Source organism: Canis lupus, chromosome 1, assembly GCF_048164855.1.
Source record: "Canis lupus baileyi chromosome 1, mCanLup2.hap1, whole genome shotgun sequence".
Classification (NCBI taxonomy): domain Eukaryota; kingdom Metazoa; phylum Chordata; class Mammalia; order Carnivora; family Canidae; genus Canis; species Canis lupus.
The window spans coordinates 87,436,578-87,453,396 of record NC_132838.1 but is presented as its reverse complement, the minus strand read 5'-3'; the positions used below and the strand labels follow the sequence as shown (position 1 = coordinate 87,453,396).

The 16,819-nt window shown below is 38.2% G+C and overlaps 1 pseudogene; it reads left to right on the top strand.

Annotated features, from left to right (window-relative positions):
* Positions 1–15,349: 15,349 nt before the first annotated feature.
* LOC140621291 (non-histone chromosomal protein HMG-17 pseudogene) lies at positions 15,350–16,473 on the top strand (annotated as a pseudogene).
* The last annotated feature ends 346 nt before the right edge of the window (positions 16,474–16,819 follow it).

Sequence of the window (16,819 nt, the reverse complement as noted above, 5' to 3'; positions counted from 1 at the left end):
TCATGTTTGGCAAGCGCCACAGACTACTTTTTCTAAAAGCACAATGAATGATCAGAACAATGGCCTCTGCATGATGCATGTCACAAAATATTTTTTCATGTCATTCTCAGCTTTTTAAAGATTTTATTTATTTATTCATGAGAGATGGGGAGCGGGGGGAGTGGCGGGCAGAGACACAGGCAGAGGGAGAAGCAGGCTCCCTGTAGGAATCCTGATGTGGGACTCGATCCCAGGATCCCAGGATCACATCTTGAACCAAAGGCAGATGCTCAAGCATTGAGCCACCCAGGTGTCCCTCTCATCCCTCTCAGTTTTATTTTTTTAAATATATATGAACCATATTTTGCCAGACCCACACAATCATATAATAGGCACTGGGAAGTATACGCTGGATAAACATTTTTCTCTCCTAAAGCTAGTACCAAGTACATAGTATTTTTAGAGATGTTTCTTAAATTCAAATCATAGCAGAGATTATTAGGAAAGGGAACAATTATTCGTGTGTCTGTGTGTGAGAGAAATATTGCTGATCCACCCTGGCCACCATCACTAGAGGCGCACACTTCCACTCAACTGCTCTCCTCAAATGACAGCCATGGAGAAGAGCCGCCTCCCAGCGTTCCAAAGCCATGAAAGGAATCTGGCTTCCTCCGAGTCATTAAATAATTTGATATGGCTAAGAAAAATCTGATAATTTTTTTAAAATATGACAAGCAGGGCTTCAATTAAGAAAATAGCCCTAACTTCTTGTACACCTAGCAAAAACATACATGAGCCGATTTGTCCTAAAAAAGAATTTTTTTGCACTTTCAAATCTTATTTGATGGAATTAAACATAATAAATAACACAAAACAGTATAATGGTTTACTTATGTGACCAAAAGTACTCATTGTTGCAAAATTTAAAAGCACAGAGAAGGAAATGAAGTAATACATTCCTCAAGTGGAGTAAAAAAAGACACCAATCTGGTTGTATATAGACAGACTATTCCAGGCAAGGCAGTATATAGAGATTTTGATATCTAGATGCATGTATTTTATTTGACTACCATCATTCACCATGTGGGTGAGGCATAAAATCAAACAAATGTTTGCGATCCAGAACTTACTAATGGGCTCCAGTTAGATCTGCACAGTTGATGTACCCTGCATGGGTAGGGTCACTGCATTTACCATCATTTCTGGTCCTCAGAGCCACCTGTTCATCCTCTGCCACAGTCTCTAAGGACAGTTAAAGTAGAAGAACAGAGAAGAACAACATCTTGCTCGAAGCAGATCTTCCTCTCGGCAATCTTCCTCAGTGTGGTTGATGCCACTGGAAGGGTTTCTGCCCCTGGCCATCCCACCCCTTTCAAAGTGCCTTTTCTCTTCTCTTATCCTCTTCAATTTCCTGTATAATTACCATTACTCCTTCTCCTACAAACGCCTCTGAAACAGCCCCAGCCAAGCAGAGTTGCACTGCAGTGTTTTTCCTTATTACATACAAACCTATTCTTTGCTAAGCCTCGCTTATTAATTTCATGCTAATTCTACAATTCAGGTACGATTTGTTTAGAGCACTTTCACATCCAAATAAACCCGGCTAGGAAAATCTTCCCCTCAGGAGCCTCTATCATATCACTGCAGCTGATAACACTGAGTACTGGGCACACTAATAACATGAATGATAGAAGTGGTCTAATTTTCTCCATTTCCTCTATTCATTATCAAGTAGGCCTACCCTGGTTTAATGGATGGGGGCATTTGAAATAAGAAACATTAGTATGTTTCCACTATGAGGAGCAGAAGCTATGGAACAGGAGAAAACGTGGTTTATGGCTTTAAGGCCCACCTCTGAACACAGTATAGATAATTCAACAGCACTTCATGGCCCCCCTGAAAAATAGTGAGCAGTGTTAGTGTAGCTTTGCCCCATTGTCTCTCCCGCCCTAATCAGGAAATGTCAATGCCTACCATTAGTTCAGCCACAATCAAGACAAGGTTTTAGCTAGACAGGTAACCAGCTATTTGATGTAACTCTCCAAAAGGAGCTTGTAGGGATTCTCTTCCAGATGTCCCCAGTGTGTGGATGTTGAAGAAGTCAGGACCACCACCTGCCAAGGGCTATTGTTATTACTTAAGAATACTCAGTCTCAAACATACCATATGGGGATAGATCATGCCAGGACCTGGGATGGGGGTTTCCAGAGGTCCAACTGGCCCAATGGTCACTCTTGATGAAGATCTCAAATCTACACTGATGACTTTCTCTCTCAGTGAAACAAGTGTTAACTTATTGATCGTAATCATTTTAAACGATATTACAGTTATTGTGACCTGGCTTGGCATTTCTTTCCTTTTTAAAATTACTTAAGCCCTGAAAAATGAAAGTGGTCTGTGCCTCTCTTGGCATCTGCTAGTCCTCAATTTATTCCCTGTTTTCTGCAGTGATGCCATTTGGGCAGGTTCTGTGTTTGCATGGAGAAGGCAGACAATATTCTTGTTGTGAGGCATTAACCTAGAAGTAGCCTTGGGCAAAATCATGAAGGAGGCAAAAATTCTCATTAAGCAGTCTCAATCCTTGAATTTTCTTCTGTCTTGTTGACTCATGTTCTCGCCTAATGCTCACTTCCATCTCTGACCCTGCTCTCAGGCAAGGATCTGACAATTTTTGCATGCTCATCCAAATTGAACTCCGTGTGTTGCTTACTCCAGAAGAATTTGCATATAAGTCCCATTTCTCATTGATGAAGAAGTTTCATTATTATTTAAAAAAAAACAGGAGAAATTAAGAAATAGGCTGTCAACACACACAAAGTTGAAGAGTCAATTCAAGACACAGGATGACTAGAGAAGATTTGTTGTTCTTAACAACCAGATAAACAAGTACATGCACGTCCAGAGAAACCAAACGACTTTACCAAGATTGTGCTCTTGAGTGAACTATAGGGCAGGCAAGTTGCTAGGGGGAATCTACATACTATGATAATAACCCCCCATGTGCAACTGGTACACGAAAGGAAACAGGAGACATTATGAAAGCAATCAGAGCAACCCTGGCTGCAAATCTTAGCACAACCATCGCAGCTTCATTTCTACCCTTTCTCCCTGCTATCCACCACTGCAAAGTGTAATACTGTCCCTGGATCAAAAGCAAAAATGTCAACCTGTAGAAATTCCACAGATATCTGTGTTTTCAAGTAGAGTAGCCAAAGGGGAAAAAAAAACCCCATCCAAACAAAACAGGAATGGCAATATAAAAACCATCAAAGTTTGTTACAGAAGTAGATAAACCCTCTTTGTTCCTGGCTTGGCCGTTTGGGTCAGGTGGAATATAAGCCTAGTCACTGATCGAGACCGAGCTTTCCTTCCTCAGACATTGAGGAGGATGGACTTTGGACAAAACTTCTCATGGATTCATCTTCCACCCTGCACACCTCGGAGAGAAACTCCTCGAAAACTCACATTCAAGCATCTGTTCCACACCAAGCCCTGTGCTACGTGTTTTATATGTGGTCTCACTGCATAATCTATCAGGTACTAGTCTAAGTGTCGTACAGATCAAGACACTGAGGCTCACAGAGATAAGGGAAGTCTTCCGTGGGCTCACTGACCACTCTGAGTATCAAAAGCACTTGACAGAGACTGGAGCGTGTGCACGTGAAAAGCATCATAATCACACATTTGTGAGAAAACCATTCTAATCAAATATTTCAGTTCCCAGATTATGTGTTTTATTAACAACATTGTAGAGATTAGCCAGCCAATAAATTTAAATTATTTTTACACTATCAACTTAGAAAAATCTAGGTAATCATTATTAAGGTCACAAGCCTCTGTTTCTCCCTGAATTCATACCCTCTTTGCTCTTATACACTTTTTAAGAGCAAGTTGGAGGTCTACTTTAACTTCCTATCTCCAAAGCATTTAGTTTGCAAATTATCCTCTGGAAAGGTAATAGATTTATGTCCAGTGATGGACTATGTCTGAAAAAGTTCACAAATGAATCATGACAATCTGTGGTGGCCCAGACCAAAATGAGGGACAAAGTCTGTTCAAATTTTACAAAAATGTGTGATATTCCTTCCTAATTAGGAATATATTAGCAGCAGAATTTGTTAGTAATTATTCTGTTTAGCTCCTTTAAGGATAGATTTGAATATCTATAAAACTCTTAAGCTTTTCTCACATGTATTGTTGTCAGCTGGATGCTTTGTACATGAAGGTGAGCTAACAAGAATCTAACCATCTCATTATGCCTCAACTGGATCTAAGAGCAAATCTGAGACTACCATAGGGGTTTAAACATATCTCATAAACATATTTTCCCCTATCAGTTAAGAACTCTTCTTAGAAATAATCTATAATAGTGCATAATACTTTATCAGGTGAACATACATAATTCTGGGCCAGTTTTAATTAAAAGATAAGCCTGTTTTATAATTACTCGCCTATTTGCATACCGATAATTAGTTCACGAAATCTTTAATAGGAGCTCTACGGAGCAGATTAAACAAGTTTTGGCTATCTTTATAACAGTACTATTGTGCTTGGCAAATTTCTTCATAGATCAGATAAAGTTAAACTTTAGTTCACTTTAGGTTAAACTATTCCTTCATTTTTTTAATTAGTCAATTTACATTCAAGACGTTGTATGCTGGCACCACAATCTTTGTTTCTATATAGTTGTGTCCCAACTGAATCGTCTTTTGACACACAGTTTACAGATTCCTCCAGGACGTCCCTGCTCACCTCATTTCCCACTGCATCCTCCAGGATGCTCATCAGTCTAAGCAAAGGCCTACAAGCTGGCAGAAAAAAAGGGATGGAGAAAGGATGTGCTCTCCTGGTCACCCTACCCAGACATATGCACATAATACCATTCACCCTGAGAATCTAGGGTGGGGAGACCAGGATTCGTGAAACTGGAAAACACAGAATCATCATCTCAGAGAAAACTGTAGCAAAATCAAGTGATTAAAAAAAAAAAAACAAACAACTAAGGTTTATTTTTATTGAAATATATTTTTAGAAAATAAACTCAAAAGAATACTAAGAATAAAGAATGTTAAGCAAAATGAATTAAAAGCTCCCCTTCCTGCTTCCCCATTACCCAAAGTTGACCACTCCTAATTTTATTATCTCGACATTGTCCAAGAATCTATGATCATACATAGGCATATACTTTTTATGTCACAAGAAGAACATACTTATTTTCCAATACTCTTCTCTGTGAATCTACCTTCACTTGTTATGTCACTGGATATAGATATATATTCGTTCCTTTTAAGTTAATCAGTATTCGACTAATTATATATCTATATCAAAATTCACTATTTAACACTTGTCCTCATGAACATTTAGGCTATTTCCATTTTTCCTATTATCAGCTGTAATAAGCATCCTTGTGCCCATCTTCCTTTGGGCACAAATGTAAGTATATCTACATGATAAGTTTCTAGAGGAGGAAGTGCTAAATGAATATTTTGCAAATTTTTAATTTTAGTGAAAAATGTCAACGGTCACTCCAGTTTATATTACTGGCAGCACTGGGTGAGAGCGCATGCTCCCCCACATTCTTGCCAAACCCCAGTATCATCATCATCTTAATCTTTTCCAATCTGATTAGGAAAAGGGGAATTTTTAACGAAAAACCTCATATCCACAGGACAGCAGTGCTCATTCATAGAGCTGACATGCAGAAGCTGACCGCATCTCCAGATAGGTTTTTATCACTGTAATCACAGTGTATAAAGCAATTACATATTTTTCTCTTCTTGTTAAGTCTCCTAGATGATCCTTTCAATGCTGCCATGTGATATTTATGATTCTGATGCTGCATAGTAGAAACACTGAATTGTAGTTGGACCAGCCCTGGGAGACAGCTCAGGTCTCTCACACACTCACAGCTCTGCTCTAGGCAGACCCCCAAGTACTGCCCATTGTATCACCATGACCCAGAAGCCACCCAGGTTCCTCTCCTGCATATAAATCCTAACATCCACACATTCATTTTGTGCCAATTAACAAGTTACTTGGCATCACTGCTTTGCTTTTTTTCTTCTGTAAAATGTAGATACTAACTAAAACTCATCTCTTAAAATTGATGTATATGCATTAGATTATACGATGTATTTCAAGCAACAGGCACAGTGCTTGACACATAGTAAATGTGTAAAATTGGAATTATTATATTACTGTGTATTTTGTGCATGTATACATTAGGAAAGAAAAGGATCCATGTTATCAATTCAAGAAATGAAGACACAGATTGTTCTCATCCCAAGCCTTAAACACGTAATCCCAGAATTGGTTTTAAATTCATCTGTGCCAACACTACTTCGATAAAGGTGCTTTTGAAAGTCACTCCATTAGCAGTACACTCTGGTATTCTGGGTTTCTGGGATCAAGGTCAGCCAGTCCAAACCTCACCTTCCTGAAACTCCTTCCAGGCTCCTCTCCTAACCTGGTTCACACTGCTTCAGAAGTACAGCTTCCCTTCATTTAATAAGCAACATATTCAGCTTGTTTCAGATGTTGAGTGGAACCTCCTCCTCGAACAGCATAGATGGTACATTTGATCAAAAGGCTAACCTACATCCTTGATGGGCTGCATAGTAAAATTCACCTTCTCCTTTCCCGCATGAAAGATTCAGTCCTCCAGTATCAGCTAAGTACCATGAAAGGAAGCATTCTTACGAAATGAGAAAGAAAAACTTATTGTTATCTCAAGTCTTATTATTCTCCCCCCATAAAAGGAGAGAAAAAGCTCTATATTCAAGGGAAGAATTACTCTAGATTAGTTCATAAGAAAATCTGTTGTTCCTGCCATGGAAGTCAGTCATAATAGGAATGTAAATTTAATTTGGGTCCACCTGAAGGTACCTTTTTTAAAATTACCTATGTGTTACCTAGAGTATAATGCACATGGAAAAACCCTCAATCTGATGTGTGGAGGATTTTATTGGCAAGTAAGATTATTTGCCTTCTGGAACATTCCCAGCTTTCTGGTTTTAGTTCCATTATACTCATTTCCTACCCCTACTCTATCTGGCCCTCTCAGGCTCCCTTATAGCCTCCGTTTATTCATGTCTCTGTACTTGTGATCAAGCCACACCTACTGCATAAAAATACTTTGTCCGTTCCACCCCTCACTTAGCAAACTCCTACTTATCCTGCAAGACCCAAGTCAAATGTCCCTTCCATTCCTTCACCCTTCTTCCTCCCTCCCTTTTCCTTCAAACACTCTGCATGTCTCAAGATAGCTTCTGCCACATAATTCATGTATCTCTCCCCCTTCATAGAGATTCTATGCCTCTTGAGAACATATAGCTATAATGTGCTTTTAAAGTCTTTTACATCCAAGACTTTCCATATAACGTATACAGCTTTTCCATTCATGTGCGCTATTTACACACAAAAAAAATTTAAAATTCACCCACAGCTGTAGTAACTCAAAAAGAATTTGCAAAACCAGCAGAGGTTTGGCTTTCCATCCTTTCAACTGATTTTGGTGTCATTTTTATACATTTTAAGTTACCAGTTGATTTCCCCAATGGCTGTCAGAGATGTAAAGATTTGAAAGAGCAAACCAAATACCTTGCCTTTGGCCTTGACTTTGTGTTAAAACTATATGGGCTTCACTGTGTCAACACTTTGGTATAAAAAGCATGAGCAGTAGCAAATCCACAGACAGGGTAGCGATAGTACGGAAATCCTTGAGCTGGGATCCACGTCTAACACACTGAACAAAGCAGCTCAGTCCATTCTGCCCCAAAAGAACCTGCACAGATACCTGTGGACTAAGCATTCAATTAGTATCTGCTGAGTGAGTGCCAGCCCTTTTTATATCTTTGCCAATTAAAGTATTCCCATTTATGTCCAAGTATCATGCTGAAGTTTTTGCCACAGAGACTTAGACCAATTACCTCAAAGACAATCATCTTTTCACATTTGATAATTTATAAAGTATCTAAAAACATGCAAGTCTTCCAGGTAATTGAGGCCACTCTATAAGGAGAGATGGGTAAGGTAAAGGGAATGTTTAATTTTGTATAGACATTTTGTGAACTTCTAGAGAGGTCAAACTCCATAAATTTATGACCCACATTTTCTTATGAAATACGACATAAGTACAGAGAAGCACAATATCACTTATTCCAGGATGTCAAGCTTTGAAAGTTAACTGATTGGTTGCCTTACTCCTCTGCACTAGTCCACATGTTATACAACCACTGTGATTATGATACAGAAACCATGGACAGAAACCTGTTAAGGGCTTTGTATGACCTATAGAAAGAACAGGCTCAATTGCCATGAAAGCCATTCACAGACTGTCTCCCATCTAAGCACTCTGATGAAATCTCCTACAAGTCCACTGAATGTAAGTTCTGTTCAGGGAAAAGCATTTTCTAAGCTCTTTCATTTTCTAAGCTCTTACTATATATACACCAGGCACTGTGTTTAATACAGAGGTCTATTTACTCATTCACTCTATGGTAGCCCTGCCAGGGAGACATTACATCTTAGATTAGAGTTAAGGAAATCTAAATCTAAAATGATAATGTAACTCTTCTAAGGCCACACAGCTGGAAAATAATGTAGCTAGAATTTGCATACTCATTTCCAGGCCTCTTAAACCTAATGGTGTATTTTTTAAAGATGTATTTATTTTAGAGAGAGAGTATGTGCTTGCACATGCATGAATGCAAGCATGGGGGAAAGGATCTGAAGCAGACTCCTAGCAGAGTGCAAGTCCCCACATGGGGCTCCATCTCACAACCCTGAGATCAGACCCCGCCAAAACCAAGAGTCGGATGCTCAACAAACTGAGCCACCCAGGCACCCCAAAGTCTCATTCTTAAATTTAATTACACCACCTGCCTGAATGTCTGCTCCCCCACAGATGGCTGACGTAGGCATTTTCTGAACTGGATTGTATTATACTTGCCTGTGACACTATGAGATCGAAAATTATTTTGGGGAACTGTTGTTTTGACCATTTGGAGCTGATCTCATTTGGATATAAAGTTTGTGCCTTCTGTTGTAGACCCATTATTTTATTTGTATCTATTTCCTTAAATTCAACAATTTTCTGATCCCACCACATCAACAAGGATCAGAAAAGTGAAGTGTAAATTCAGCTCCTAGGAGCCCCTGCCTCAGGGTAATGTAGTATATGTGGGGCTCCTTACCTTACCTTTCTTATTATCTAGAGAGCTGATGAGAAGGTGCCCTTTGGCTGCTTTACTCCTTCACAGAGAAATGACTCTAATATTCTAATAGACTTGTTATTTCTTTTGCCCTGCCTTTTCAGGAGTGGAGTCAAGAAAGAAAAAGAAAAATGTATCTCATATGTGGTAACCTTTATTTCTAAGCTTTAGGAAGGCTGTATCTTAAATCTTTATGTAAATATAGCAAAAGCACATATTATTGAACTAGAAATCCAAAAGGTATCACTGTGATTCTCTCCTTTTTATAGCATTTTTAATGTTCTCTTCTTCCAAATCTAGGCTTCTGAGGAGGTGGGGGTGGGGGGGAGGGGTAGAATCAGGCATCAAGTTTTGCTCTTTGACAGCAATTTGGTAATTTAAGGTCCAAGTTTAAGGATGCTAATAAATGAATGGAAATTCCTTTAATGAAATTTGCAACAAGGGTGTGTGTGTGTAGCTTTAAGTTGACTTTAGGTCAATCACCCTGAATTTCTAAGTAGGTAGTGCATTAAGGATTGATGGCATGTGTGTTACACATAGAAACACTGATACTCCTTTCTTTCATTGCATTAATAAGCAGCAGTTTAGAATAGGCGCCAGCCATCACTTTGAAGAATACTGTAAAAAAATATACTTATTTTTAAACTATTACAGAAGCATTTTGCTCTTACTTGTTCTATTTGTGATATATTTGATTTCACAACTTCTTGATCTTAACCATTTTTCTTTGTTTTTAAATATTTCAGGGAGTGAAATAACAGAAGAAAATCACCCATGCACCCATTCCCAATGGCATATATTAAAATTTATGTCACCCTTTGTGTCCTGATTCATGTGCATATTCAATTTTTGCATTTCTATGCTACACTCACGGATAGAGTTTGATAGTCTACATTTTCTAGTAAATGTCATGTGTGTTTTACCACATTCTCTCCTTCTTCCCCGTAGAGTGACCTATTGTGATGCTATCACCTTGCCCCTAACTTCAGCTACAACTGTCTTCCACTGTTTGGTTTCCTAATTGACGCTCAGCAATTAAATCCTGCTAAACCAAATAAATATCAGATTAAGGGTTTTTCTCTTTTTCCTTAAATTTTATTTAGCAATAATTGTAAGACTTCTATGTATTTCCAAAAAAAAAATCTATGAAGAGGAAATTTAGCCATCATTATGAATATATAGATGCAACTGCACAGCAGCCTTTACTACAAAGTAGAACAGATTATAAGTTAGGTTTTTATGTGCACCTCAAAAAAGGATTCAGTCAACTAATATTTCAACAGAATCTTATTATAGTACTCTCTGGTATGGAGATCTCAAGTTGTTATTTTTAATACTTTAATTTACAACTTTTGCCTTGTGCTTGCTCTGAGCATCTCTGGAGGTATAGAGTGGCTTATATATAGGCCTCATGTAGAAGACTAATGGGCCCTACGTACTCAGTTGGACCATTTATGATTGTGTGTCAGTATGTGAACCAGCATTTTGGTTGTAACACTTTAGTCAGAATCATCAGCTAGACTACTGAGGTTTGAATGCTAACTATATGCCCTGCAAAGCCCTGTCCTGTTTGTACCCTCATTAGTAAGATGAAGAGAATGACACAGTTAACTTCATAGATGTGTTATGGGGATTAAGCAAGTAAATTTATGTAAATAGCTTAAAATTGTGACTGATATGTGGTGTTAGAAAAACTATCTCTAAACAAGGATAGTAAATAATAGTTTTGTTTTGTTTTGTTTTGTTTTGTAAAAGAATCATTCCCACATTGGCAACTAATACTATGGCATCCAAATGTACTGACTGTATGCAATCAGTATCAATTATTGAAAGCCAGGTTGCAGATTGGTAGCCTGCAGGTTGGTTCACAGAAATGTTTAGTTTGGACAGTAAATACGTATAACTGGAGCTGCCTCTCTAGTTGCTCTGAGGACAGGTCTAGTTTGAGAGAAACAGAGAAGCTTTAGAGCAGGACAGTGCTGTTTCCAATGCCAGGTGCACCACTTACAATGTCATACTGGGTATATTTATTAACCTGTCTTGGCCTCCTCCCTCCTTATCTGCAAATCTGGAAACTACCTTCATCATAAGACCATTATAGTTAGCTGGTCACACATATTCAGCATGGTTGTTATCCACCTTTCCCTTCTAACATGTCTCCGTAACTTGCAGCCAAATCTGCTATACTTCATTTTGTATCAAAATGCAAGACATAAATTCCAGTCTATTTTTAACAATTGCTCATTTGTTTATATAGCTCAAATTAGGTCTTGAAGGCTCAATAAGAGCTGAGTAAAACTGAGTATTAATGATATTAGGCAGAATTACGCTGGAGACAAATCGTCTGGGTTGAAATCCCAGCTCTGCTATTGACTAAACTGTGTGCCCTTGAGCATGTTGCTTGACCTCTATGTGTCACAGTCTCTTCATTCATGGTACAGCAATTATAGTTGTTACTACCTCTTAGGATTGTTGTGAGAGTTACATGAGTTAATATACCTCTGGTACTCTAGTCAATGCCTGGTGCAATGTGAGGAGCTTTGTGTAAGTATCAGCCATCATCAGCCATCATCATCTTAAATGCCAATTCAGTGCCATATATAGCAATAGAATTTTAGCAATCCCATTCCAAAGATGTGAATGCAAAAGAAGGGAAAAGATTGCTTGTGAAAATACACAAAGGTCTGTCTTTAGGAAACTTCAAAACAAACTCCTCATTGAGGTCAAAATGAATTTAATGTGTTCTACAATGAATTTTCTTGAATTTCACTCATGTCCGTGCCTAGGTGTGCTCCTTTTCCCTAGTAGGGTGGAGAGTGGTTGAAGAATGGGGCTGGACATGACATAAGGGGTAAAGGAGATAGAATGATGCCCGTGCCAAGTTTGTTGGGTGAGCACTTTAAAAAAAATATTTTTAAGATTTATTTGAGAGACAGCAGAAAGAGACAGAGAGCACAAGCTGGGGCAACAGGCAGAGGCAAAGGGACAAGCAGACCCCCCCGCCACTGAGCAGGGAAGCCTGATTCGGGGCTTAATCCCAGAACTCTGAGATCTAAGCCAAAGGCTGAGCTACCCCTGTGCCCTGGTGAGCACTTTTGAAATAAAATTATATGCAATGTTACACAAAGTGTTAAAACACATTAGGGATTGTTTGAGAACACAGACAAAATTAAAGTTGTATTTACTAATTATGCGCTTTCCTGAAAAAATACACTGATACACTTTAACTATAATACTATGTAGTCAGAAAGATATTAATGTAAGAATTATTCATGCTTCCCAAATTTACGTTTTGTTTAGTAGTAAAACTGATTCATTCACACCAATTAATACATGTCTCCCACCTAAGATTGTCATCAGAATGAATAAATTGAACTGTCTGCTGGTAATTTCTATGCAAAAGGATAGAAATCTGTTTGTACACTACTTTTGAAGAAAAAATCCAAGTGTGAAGAGTCACCTCAGGGGATGAAAACAAGCAAATGAAGTGTTGGCTTCCATTCTAAGAACATTATTGAGGAATTTGAAAGGAAAATGGAGTTTTAAAATGAGGGATAGTAGATGGCTGAGATAAAGAGAAAGTTTACCAAGTAAAGAAAATACATAGATTTGTAAAATGCTTTGCAAATGATTCATCATGTACTAAATGGATTCTCTAATTTATCTTGAGGAATAATTGATTCAGCAACCCAAAACTACCCCACACAGCCTTTCTGGAATGTTCTTCTTTTCAGCAACTGAAGTGAGTACAGAGGCTAAACAAGAAAATAAAATGTAGCTACAAGTATAAAATAAAATATTAATCTTTTTTTCCATGCTACATACCCAGAGACACTGAGTAAGAATAATGCCTTTCCTTAAAATTTCATGGAATGGCCAGTTTCTACTCAAATTGCTTTTTATTAAAGACACTGATTAAGACACTATAAAAATACGGAACATTCTACTAGCAATTATTAACCTAATTTCTGAGATAAATAACATGTCTCATATTTCACCTTTAAATGAAAAAATACATATTGAGATTCACTAGCATGCCCAATTAAGTCAAACTGGTCACATTTCCTAAAGTGATTTTTGACAGAAGAAATAAATGTGAGACTTTCAACATAGATTTTGTTCTTAGATATTGCACATCATTCGGTTAATTCTTCACCAATGGGAAAATTTTGGCACTTTCTAGGGTGGTACTAGAAACTTTCCATACAGTAATAGTGTAATTACAGAAACTCTCTGAATTAGTTATTGTTCAAAATGAGAATGAACTTTAAAGTATTTTAAAATATGCCATATAAAACCACTTGGTCTTTTTGAAATGATTTTTAGCAGATCTTTATTGCCCTTTGGAAAAATCAATATAGAAGAACATAAAAAGCTGATGTATGTCAAGCTTATTTTCATCAGTTCCCCAATATGGCTTAACTAAACTTTTGTTTCCTTAATTGCTCCAAAATTACACCTGATCCAGTCTTCAGAGGGACTTGTTTCCTCTCAAAGCCTACCTTTCCTAAGTCCACACTTGACTCATGGAGCATCTTATCTTACAAGGGGTGAGAAGGAAGGAGGACAGCTGACAAAATAGTGAAGGGCCAGAATTATTTCAAATTTGTTCTTCCCTGCCTAGCCCTGAAAAGCAAGAAGAAAATATCCTTAAAAAGGTAATTAACTTCATGCAGGTGTTTTGTTAAAACAACAGGGCAGATGGGACATAATCAGATTTTTAAGCCAATTATTTTTATCTGGCATGCCTATCTAACCAATAGTTGACATTCACTTTAGCTAGAACTGACCACTGAAGAATGATGCAAAATGATACCTCCAAGGGGAAAAGGAGAGGGAGAAATACAACTTGTCGTTGAAGTTTTAAGTTTTCATTTTGAACAGAATATTCACACACACACTCACATACATACAATTCAGTAATTTAGGTATTAAAAAGCTTTTGGAACACTGAATGAAACGTTTTGACTTTTATCCTTCACCCTTAAAACTGGAATAAAAGTCAGTTAAAAATACTCCTGCAGTGGAAGGTAGGCAAACATTTGGTGGTGGTTGGGGGGAGGGGATGCAAGGAATAAATAGTTCAAATTGTTCTAAGAAAGCCTAATTTGGTTTGCATTAATTAACATTGACTGTGAGGTCAGGTTCCAAGGAAGAATCAAGAATTTCAGCCTTTGAAGTCAATTAAAATGCAAGTATCCTATTTATATTAATGTTGCCAAGGCTTACCACAAGAAGTTAACATGAAACTGTTTTAAATTATCTAATCACAATTATGTGCTATCACAAGAATATATTTCATGGTCAAAATATCACTAGGTATTTGTGATATCTACTAATTAGACACTGTAATTCTCCCTGTTTGGTCTCATTTTCCTAGGTAAAAACCAAAATGGCCAGGGAAATGTAAACATAAATATAACCTTCTGTGATTTGAAAATTATGGTAGAGTTTTATTATGTGTCTGGGAACCCTAGTAAAGCTAAAATGCAAATCTCAAGACTTTTAGTAGTTGTCCATGAAACTATTTACTTGTGAAGAATTTCAGTGAATATAGAGGTCCTAACTCACTCCATACACAACATAAATCATGGAACTTCAATCCTTTTCATTATGCACACACCATTTCCAGAGACTGAATTCTGGATGATATTAGAGCAGAAAGAGTAATTAGCAAATTGATGTCCCTTTTCTATTTTGCATCATATGGCTTTTTGGCCTTTTGGCTGAAATCAAGCATATTCTGCATCATGATTGCTAAAACTAACTGCTTGGGTTTTTTTTTAAGATTGATTGATTGATTGATTGATTTGGGAGAGGCGGGGTGGGGGGGAAGCAGGGGGAGAAAGTGTGCATGCATATGGGAAGAAGGAACAGACCAACAGGAGAGAGAATCCCAAGCCAAATCCAAGGTAAATACTGAGATCATGACCTGACCCAAAACCAAGAGTCAGATACTCAACCGACTGAGCCGGCCAGGTGCCCCTAACTGCTTGTATGTGTGTGTGTGTGTGTGTGTGTGTGTGTGTGTGTGTGTGTGTGTGTGTATGTGTGTGTTTTAAGAAATAAATTTGTAGGAGCAGTGTGAAGAAGAAGAAGAGGTGAGAACGACCCCTGGACCGGCTAAAGCCCGCGTGCCACCACATCCCCGCTCCATCGCTTACGCCCCGCCACCGTCGCCACCATGCCCAAGAGAAAGGCTGAAGGGGATGCTAAAGGAGATAAAGCCAAGGTTGAGGATGAGCCACAGAGAAGATCTGCAAGGTTATCTGCTAAACCTGCTCCTTCAAAGCTAGAGCCCAAGCCTAAAAAGGCCCCTGCAAAGAAGGGAGAGAAGGTACCCAAAGGGAAAAAGGGGAAAGCTGATGCTGGCAAGGATGGAAATAACCCTGCAGAAAATGGAGATGCCAAAACAGACCACGCACAGAAAGCTGAAGGTGCTGGAGATGCCAAGTGAAGTGTGTGCATTATTGATAACTGTGTACTTCTGGTGACTGTACAGTTTGAAATACTATTTTTTATCAAGTTTTATAAGAATGCAGAATTTTGTTTTACTTTTTTTTTTTTTAAGCTATGTTGTTAGCACACGGAACACTTCATTGTTGTTTTTGGGGAAGGGCATTTGTCACTAATAGGATATCTCCGGAGCTAGATTGATAACAAGAGGGAAAAACACCTTCCCCTTCTAGTTTTGAGAAACTTCCTCTTGGCTCCCAGGAGGAGGGATTCCTTGATGTTGACACACATGAGCCACCTTGGTGGTGTGGAAAAACTAAAATTCATTTTTTTATGTCCTCTTCTCCCTCTCTGCCTTCAGCATAGACTTGACTCCCTTAAACCCAGAGACCTATTTGAACCTGACCCCATGAAATGGTTCCCAGTATGTCAGGCAATCTGGACTTTACAGTGTCACCACTGAGATGGTGTCCCTCAAAAGAGTTCCTTTTTTTAGCTTGTGGATTTTCAGATTGATAATTCTGCCATTTTCATTTCATTTCCTGAAAGTCAGGGTTGGCTTGTGAAAAGTTGTTAAACAACATGCTAAATGTGAACTGTCAACCCTCACTCTAAACTTTCCCTGTTCAGAGCATCACATGAAGACTTCATTGGGTTTTATAGTGGCTTTCTGATTTTGGTAGTCCATTGAAGAAGGGAGTTTGAAAGTTGTTGTATACTGTTAACGATCGTCCGCCCATGTCCTGCCTGAAATACCATGATTGTTTATGAAAAGTATCTTTAATAAAGCTGGATACAGTTTGGCTTGGAAAAAAAAAAGAAATAAGTTTTGTAATTTCTCTATACACTTTAGTAAGTGAATGTTTGCATTTCCATAGGGAAAATTTATTTTGCAATTTTAAACTTTCAGATGAGGAAGGCAGTTCCAAGAGTGATTTTAGGAGTTAAAACACATAACCCAGGAAAAAGGGCTTTACAGTGGAGATAGGAGAATTTCCCTGGAAAACTTACTGTTTTGTCTAATGTAAATGTAGAATCTATTGGATAAACCGAAACAACAAACTTTTGAAGATATTTCCAAGCAAAAAAATATCAAGTACTGAAGCCAGGGATATTTATCCCCCAATATCTGCCAGATACTGTAGGTGTACAAAGGATATCAGTGCGCTTGG